Below are 9,194 nucleotides of genomic sequence, written 5' to 3' on the forward strand. Positions count from 1 at the left end.
CTTTACCAGTTTTACTAGCTTAAATTCAAGGCGTGCCTTTCTGGTTTCTAACTGCTCCTGCCATCTGCCAATACTGTCTGCATTTCTTAAGCATACTTAGTTTACTCACCTCCTTCCATGAAGCCTGTCCCACTCAACCCACACTGACCATTTCACTCAAATTCTTACTCTCATTTTTTAAACTTCTTAACGTTCAAATTAGTAACTTCTCTCTTATTTTCCCCACCTTCCCTTCAATTATTTTTAAGCAAATTCCAGAAGTCATAATTTTGCCCAAACATGATGTACCTTAAAAGCAATATTCTACAAAATGTAACTATCATTATAACACCAAAAAAATTAACATCTCCTTAATAGCATACACCAAGTATTCAGGTTTCACCAATAGTTTCTTTTTTTTTAACTTTTATTTAATGATATAAATTTCCAAAGTACGATTTATGGATTACAATGGCTTCCCCCACATACCGTCCCTCCCACCCACTACCCTCCCCTTTCCCACTCCCTCTCCGCTTACATACACATCAAGATTCATTTTCGATTATCTTAATATACAGAAGATCAGCTTAGTATACATTAAGTAAGGATTTCAACAGTTTGCTCCCACACAGAAACATAAAGTGAAAAATAATAGATGATTTTTTTTGAATGATGATGAAATCAGATCAGACCTGTTGTCATGTTTAATCCCAGTGAGAGTCAAGTTGGGAGTTGATAATTTCTTTTTTTTTTTTTTTTTTTTTTACAGAGGATCAGTTTAGTATACATTAAGTAAAGATTTCAACAGTTTGCACCCCCATAGAAACACAAAGTGAAATATATTGTTTCAGTACTCATTATAGCATTAAATCTCAATACACAGCACATTAAGGACAGAGATCCTACATGAGGAGTAAGTGCACAGTGACTCCTGTTGTTGACTTTACCAACTGACACTCCTGTCTATGGCATCAGTAGTCTCCCTATGCTCCAGTCATGAGTTTCCAAGGCTATGGAAGCCCTCTGAGTTCTCCGATTCTTATCTTGTTTAGACAAGGTCATAGTCAAAGTGGAGGTTCTCTCCTCCCTTCAGAGAAAGGTACCTCCTTCTTTGAAGACCTGTTCTTTCCACTGGGATCTCCCTCGCAGAGATATTTTGCCAGAGTGTCTTGGCTTTCCATGCCTGAAATACTCTCATGGGCTTTTCAGCCAGATCCGAATGACTTTAGGGCTGACTCTGAGGCCAGAGTGCTATTTAGGACATCTGCCATTCTATGAGTCTGCTGAGTATCTCACTTCCCATGTTGGATCACGCTCCCCTTTATTTATTCTATCGGTTAGTGTTAGCAGGTACTAGACTTGTTTATGTGCTCCCTTTGACTCTTAGTCCTTTCATTATGATCAATTGTGAACTGAAATTGATCACTTGGAATAGTGAGATGGCATTGGTACATGCCACCTTGATGGGATTGAATTGGAATCCCCTGGTATGTTTTTAACTCTACCATTTGGGGCAAGTCAGCTTGAGCATGTCCCAAATTATACATCTCTTCCCTCTCTTATTCCCACTCTTATGTTTAACAGGGATCACATTTCAGTTAATTTTCAACACTTAAGAATAACTGTGTATTAATTACAGAATTAAACCAGTCATATTAAGTAGAACAGACAAAAAAACTACTAAGAGGGATAATGTATTAAGTTGTTCATTAACAGTCAGGGCTATGCTGATCAAGTCACCGTTTCCCATAGTGTCCATTTCACTTCAGGAGGTTTCCTTTTTGGTGTTCAGTCAGTTGTCACCGATCAGGGAGAACATATGGTATTTGTCCCTTTGGGACTGGCTTATTTCACTCAGCATGATGTGTTCCAGATTCCTCCATTTTGTTACAAATGACTGGATTTCATTGTTTCTTACTGCGGTATAGTATTCTAAAGAGTACATATCCCATAATTTCTTTATCCAGTCTACCGCTGATGGGCATTTAGGTTGGTTCCAGGTCTTAGCTATTGTGAACTGAGCTGCAATAAACATTAATGTGCAGACAGCTTGTTTGTTTGCCAATTTCATTTCCTTTGGGTAAATTCCAAGGAATTGGATGGCTGGGTAGAATGGTAGGGTTATCTTCAGGTTTCTGAGGAATCTCCAGACTGACTTCCATAGTGGCTTGACCAGTTTGCATTCCCACCAACAGTGGGTTAGTGTCCCTTTTTCCCCACATCCTCTCCAGCATCTGTTGTTGGTAGATTTCTGAATGTGAGCCATTCTAACTGGGGTGAGGTGAAACCTCATTGTGGTTTTGATTTGCATTTCCCTGATTGCTAATGACCTTGAACATTTTTTCAAGTGCCTGTTGGCCATTTGGATTTCCTCTTTTGAAAAATGTCTATTGAGGTCCTTGGCCCATCTCTTAATTGGGTTGTTAGTTTTGTTTTTGTGGAGTTTCTTGATCTCTTTGTAGATTCTGGTTATTAACCCTTTATCTGTTGCATAGTTTGCAAATATTTTTTCCCATTCTGTCGGTTGTCCCTTCACTCTCCTGACTGTTTCTTTTGAAGTACAGAAACTTCTCAATTTGATGCAATCCCAATAGTTGATTTTAGCTTTGACTGCCTGTGCCTCCCAGGTCTTTTCCAGAAATTCTTTGCCTGTGCCAATATCTTGAAGGGTTTCTCCAATGTTCTCTAGTAACTTGATGGTGTCAGGTCATGGATTTAGGTCTTTAATCCATGTTGAGTGGATTTTTGTGTAAGGTGTAAGGTAGGGGTCTTGCTTCATGATTCTGCACGTGGAAATCCAATTTTCCCAGCACCATTTATTGAATAGACTGTCCTTACTCCAGGAATTAGTTTTAGACCCTTGATCAAATATGAGTTGGCTGTAGATGTTTGGGTTGATTTCTGGTGTTTCAATTCTGTTCCATTGGTCTATCCATCTGTTTCTGTACCAGTACCATGCTGTTTTGATTACAACTGCCCTGTAGTATGTCCTGAAATCTGGTATTGTGATGCCTCCGGCTTTGTTTTTGTTGTACAAGATTGCTTTAGCTATTCGAGGTCTCTTGTGCCTCCATATAAATTTCAGCACCAATTTTTCCAGATCTGAGAAGAAGGTCTTCGGTATCTTGATTGGTATTGCATTGAATTTATAAATTGCTTTTGGAAGAATGGACATTTTGATGATATTGATTCTTCCAATCCATGAGCATGGAAGATTTTTCCATTTCTTGGTATCCTCTTCTATTTCTTTCTTTAAGGTTTTGTAATTTTCATCGTAGAGACCTTTAACGTCCTTGGTTAAGTTTATTCCAAGGTATTTGATTGTTTTTGTAGCTATTGTGAATGGGATTGATCTTAGAAGTTCTTCCTCAGCCATGGCATTGTCTGTGTATACAAAGGCTGTTGATTTTTGTGCATTGATTTTATGCCCTGCTACTTTGCTAAACTCTTCTATGAGTTCCAAAAGTCTCTTAGTAGAGTTCTTTGGGTCCCCTAAATAAAGAATCATGTCATCTGCAAAGAGGGATAGTTTGAGTTCTTCCTTCCCAATTTGTATCCCTTTAATTTCTTTTTCTTGCCTAATAGCTCTGGCTAGAACCTCCAGAACTATATTGAATAGCAGTGGTGAGAGTGGACATCCCTGTCTGGTACCAGATCTCAGTGGAAATGCTTCCAACTTTTCCCCATTCAATAGGATGTTGGCTGTGGGTTTTTCATAGATTGCTTTGATTGTATTGAGGAATGTTCCTTCCAAACCTAGTTTGCTTAGAGTTTTCATCATGAAAGGGTGTTGTACTTATCAAATGCTTTCTCTGTGTCTTTTGAGATAATCATATGGTTTTTCTTCTGCAGTCTGTTATTGTGGAGTATCACATTGGTTGTTTTGCGCACATTAAACCATCCCTGCATACCAGGGATAAATCCCACTTGGTCTTGGTGGATGATCTTTCTGATGTGTTGTTGCATTCTATTGGCGAGAATTTTATTGAGGATTTTTGCATCTATGTTCATCAGGGATATTGGTCTGTAATTCTCTTTCAGTGCTGCATCTTTTTCCAGCTTAGGAATTAAGGTGATGCTGGCTTCATAGAAAGAATTTGGGAGGATTCCCTCTTCTTCGATTGTTCTGAATAGTTTGAGAAGAATTGGAGTTAGTTCTTCTTTCAATGTCTGGTAGAATTCAGCAGTGAATCCATCTGGTCCTGGGCTTTTCTTTGTTGGGAGGGCCTTTATTACTGTTTCAATTTCTGTCTCAGTTGTGAGTCTGTTTAGGTTTTCGATGTCTTCCTGCTTCAATTTAGGTAGGTTGCATTTGTCCAGGAATCTATCCATTTCTGATAGGTTTCCCTGTTTGCTGGCATATAAGTCCTTGTAGTAATTTCTGATGATTCCTTTTATTTCTGTGGTGTCTGTTGTTATGTTTCCTTTTTCATCTCTGATTTAATGATTTGGGTCTTTTCTCTTCTTTTTTTAGTGAGTTGGGCCAATGGGGTGTCAATTTTGTTTATTTTGTAGCGTCTCTGGAGAGTGCTCACGTGAATTCCGTGAGTTCTCTCCCCCACCAAATCTTTTTTCACAGTCTCAGTTCAGTAGCACCACAAATTTACTAGGTCCTAATCTCCTGTTAATTCGCCCCGCCCAGAGTCAGGTTTTTCTGCTAGGCTCAGGGCCGGTGCAGACCTGAGGTCGCTCTGCTTATGACGTATGTCCAAGATGGCGCCTGCTCTTTGTCTTGCTCGCCCTTGAGAGGTGAGCGGAGAGAGAGAAACCCATGTCCGTACCAGTCACCTTTTTTTTTTTTTCCTCTCTCTCTCTTCCAGTTAGCCTGGTGAATTCCCCCCCCACCCCACCCCGGGGGTCGTTCCCTCTAGTCTCCTCTCTCCGCTTGCCTGCCGGTGTCTCGGGCTATTGAGGTTCGGCTCACCTCGCATTCCAGCGCTGGTGTGTTGAGTCTGCCGCTGGTGTCCCGAACTGTGGGCTCCCACGCTCTCCACGCAGGTCCACTCCCCTTCCAGTGCCGATGTGTGGACTCGGAGCCCTGGACGTCCCAAGTCTCCCCGCTGTTGTCTGTGTGGCACGCACTCCCCTTCGAGCACTGGCGCGCAGACCCTGCGGCTTGCACAACTCGGTCCCCCGGCTCGGCTTCCGCGGCTCGGTCCCGCGGCTCGGCTTCCGCGCGGTGGGCGACCTTGTTCTCCCAGTAGGTCCTCCGATTCACGGCCACTCGATCCAGAAGAGTTTCCTCTGCAATATTTTCCTGGTTCTTTTTTCTGAGGCTACCATAACTCCCCTTTTATTAAACTAAATTTTCCCGGACTATCGGTGCGCGCCCTCACTATTCCGCCATCTTGGCTCCGCCCCCTGGCTCTGCCCTCACCAATAGTTTCCTAACTTCAAAACAGGTTTGAGTAAAGAATAAGATAAAGGTCTGAGTTGTCTTGGTTAACAGGTCCCCCAAGTTTATAGACTTGCCTGCCTTTTTTCTCCCTTAGCAATTTGTTGAAGAAACTGAACCACTGGCTCTGTAGCATCACCTATATTTTAGATTTTATTGATTGCACTCTTGTTACATCATTTAGTGGTTCCTCAGTTCCCACTTAATCTGATTTAAGTTCAGGGACTCAGGTTCAGGGTATTGCTCTCAGCAAATCTTTCCACAATCATCTCTTCCCTACCTTCCTCAGCTTGGCTATTCTTGAACTGGCCTTCATATTAGCAACCAGTTAACCAATAGGACTGTTCTGCTATTTGTACTTTCAGTGTCAAAGCTTCTCACAATCCAGCTCCAGTCTCCCCTAAATCCCACCCATTGGGAATATCAACCATGTCCCAATACTTGTTTATCTAATGTCAGAGCCACAGAATTAGTTCTGAGATCATCATGAACAACTCATTACAGAGACTCAGAGGCTAGAGGAGTCATACAATCTTCATCATATAACAGTTTCTAAAACTTCTGTATCACCATTCTAACACAGGAGGTTCTTCTTCAACACCAAATGGTCACAGTCTCATTAAAAACAGCCTCTTTCTTCCTCCTCCATTCCCCCCAAATATCTTCTACTTATCATCCATCACAGGCTTTGCCTCTAATTTACTAATTGCCAATTCCAAATAGTGAGATGATGAATTTGCAGTTACTAGCCAAGTGAGCTTTGGGGACTACAGTTAAATCACCTGGGTCTGCAACAGCCTAAGAAAAAAGTTTGAAGAATTCAAAAGCTAAAAACCAGATATCCTATTTGAGATGTCACAATCTCACTTCTGTGTGAATCACACAGTAAGTAAATACATCTTCAAAACACAGACCTAAAACAATGCTATAAACACAAACCTAAGGAAGAATAGGAAAGATAGACCAAGGCAACCTAACAGCAGGAACTGGGACACAGGACATGAAGTAGGGAAACAGCTGGGACACACCCTCGTCAGGAAGCAGTGTTTACAACTACTGTAAAAGATTTCACTACAGTACCTGTGCTGCGCTGCAGCAGGCTAAGCCTCTGCCTGTGGTGCAGTGCTGGCTGCTCCACTTCCAATCCAGCTCCCTGCCAATGGTCTGGGAAAGCAGTAGAAGATGGGCCCCTGTATGCAACTGAAAACCCAGCAGCAGCTCCCAGTTCCTGGCTTTGGATGGGTCCAGAGCCAACCGTTGCAGCCATTTGGGGAATGAACCAACAGATGGAAGATCTCTTTCTGTCTCTCCCTCTGTCTCTGGAATTCTGCTTTTCAAATAAATAAAAAAATCTTTAAAAAAAAAAAAAGCTTTTACTACTAAATACACTAAGTGGCACAGAGTAGTGTAATATTATATAACCAATGAATGCACACTAAAAATTACAAAACCTAAGCCATTCATTCCTGTGAATTCATTTCCTGAGAGAGAGAAGATTTGCCCAACAGAAGTCTGTGTCCCATCCCTATAGAACATAGATAATGGAGTCACTGCATGATATATTGCACTGGCCACTGAACAAGCAGACTAGAAACTAGCTGTAGGACTCAGAACAATTCCCTTTCACCTTTCTTTGCCACAGATTTCCCATGTATGAAATGAGGGTAATACCCCACCTTCAAAGTGTGAACAAAGAAAACATGCAAAAAATACAAGGCCCCCATACAAATGCAATTGCATGACTGACCTCACATAAGCAACCTCAAACTTAGTAAGTCCAGATGAAAATTCTGAATCACCCCAACGATGCAGTGGCTCCTCATCTCCGCCACGCCAGTAAATGTTATTATTTCAGTACTCTGGGAGCCATTCTGCTCCACATCCAATCCATCAACAAGTCCTGCGCATTCCAGCCCTCATATACACTGTACTATGACCCACGCCTTCCCCTTGACAACGTTACAATCCTCCCAGGACGGCCCAAGTGCTTGGGCCCTGCACCCGCATGAGAGACCAGGAGAAGCACCTGGCTCCTGCCTTCGGATCAGCGCGGCGGCCATTGGAGGGTGAACCAACGGCAAAGGAAGACCTTTCTCTGTGTGTCTCTCTCTCATTGTCCACTCTGTCAAAAATAAAAATAAAATAAAAATACAATCCTCCCACTGGAGACTGAAGTAGCCAAAACGGTCTCTAAACTTCCACTTTTGCACTCTCCAATCCAAGCTAGGGCTCTAAACACGAAAAAGAAGCCAGACTCCAAATCCTGACTTTTGAGGCCCTGATGAACTCTCTCTGCCGCTTCACAGCACTCTCCCGGGTCCTGACCCTTCTCCGGCACATCTGGTCCCTCGTTCAAACGTGGGAAGGCTCCCTCCTGCCAAGCTCCTAGTACCTTGTGTGTCTCATTTCACAGCTGGGTCCCGTCACATTCTCAGACAACCTTGAAGCACTTAAGTATCCGTGTATTTTATTACACAAAAGGGTGAAGGCGCAAATAGTTACAAATCCAACTAGATCCAACAGTTACCTGTTTGGTTCACCCTTGTATAATCGGGAAAACAGAATCTAGCACAACTCAAATATCTGCATGAATCCAACTGAGGGGAGGGGAGGCAAAAAGCAGCCAACTAAACATTCTAGCTCAGTAAGAGACGTTCTAACGTAGTTATAAACATTCTAGCTCAGTAAGAGACGTTCTAACGTAGTTACTCCTTTTGCTTTAACATTGCGCCCACCTCCACTGCCAACAGCTCAGCCCCAGCCACCCACGGCCCACACCTCAGGTCGCCTACCTCTGTCAACCCCACGAAGTTCCACGTGCACTCACCCTAGCGCTGGAACCTCAGGGGGCACGCCGGTTTCGCCCCTGCGGGTGAGGGTCCCGAGGCCACACCGCAGTCGGACAGGCCCCCATTCCGAATCGCAGGTCCAGAGGAAACATTTGTTGGCGTGGCCCGGCCAGAGTACGTCCTCGTGGATGAAACCGCGAGGCTTGAGGCGCCAACTTTAAAGACTCCTCGGGCGCCGTTCCCCAGGCGCGTCCATACCCCAGGGACCGACCCCAGGGCCCCGCTTTGCGGCGCAGAGCTTCGGAAGCCCACTCTGTTCCCAGTAGAGGGACTCCTGTCTGGCACCTTAAGCGCCCCCGTTCAGGCTGGCGGGGCGCTGTGTAAATCCTTGCGAGAACCACCTGCCACCTCTTGCTTCCTCCTCTCAGTTGGCAGCGCCGGAAGAAAGGCCTCTGAATTTTTGAATCTAAAAAAAAAAATTGGATATTTTCAACTTTCCAATCGAAACTAATCATCTCGGCATCAAATGTCTATTCTGTACTCACTTTATTCTTGAATCCATTGTCTCTGTTTTAATATCTGGAATTTTAATTTCCACAGTGTTTATATATCCATAGATTTTTATGCTTAGTTTTTCCCTGTCTCACTATTTTTTTTAACTGCTAACCTCAAATATCTTTCCTATACTGGAGAAGCTCCTGGAAACACATTTATAACTGGGAAAATCTCCCTCTCATCTGTGTCATTCCTGTTCCTACACTCTCCCTGTACCCATCTTGTCCCTCTTTAATTTCACTTTAAACTTACTGCAAGCCTTTTACACTCCAAAGTTCTTATTTTTATTAAAGGTGATTGAAAGGAAAAGAAATCCCTAGAGCAATAAATTTATATTTTCTAGTTACTCTAATGCCCTGGGAATAGATTCAAGAGCAAGAAAGGAAAATACATTCCAACTTTCAGCTGTTTGGGATGCCTCTTAATACCAGAGTAATGTGTTACAAGTTAGTCATTTAGACTAAATTAGGAAAAAG

At 42.9% G+C, this 9,194-nt stretch overlaps 1 long non-coding RNA gene across 1 annotated transcript in view; it reads right to left on the bottom strand.

Moving 5' to 3' along the window:
* LOC103348339 (uncharacterized) overlaps positions 1-8,014 on the bottom strand; it is a 173,586-nt gene extending 165,572 nt beyond the window's left edge. The window contains exon 1 of the long non-coding RNA XR_011380185.1: positions 7,902-8,014. This is a non-coding gene — a long non-coding RNA (uncharacterized lncRNA). The remainder of the gene's footprint in view (positions 1-7,901) is intronic.
* Between the last annotated feature and the right edge of the window lie 1,180 nt (positions 8,015-9,194).

This window comes from Oryctolagus cuniculus, chromosome 11 (assembly GCF_964237555.1).
Source record: "Oryctolagus cuniculus chromosome 11, mOryCun1.1, whole genome shotgun sequence".
In the NCBI taxonomy this organism is placed as follows: Eukaryota; Metazoa; Chordata; class Mammalia; order Lagomorpha; family Leporidae; genus Oryctolagus; species Oryctolagus cuniculus.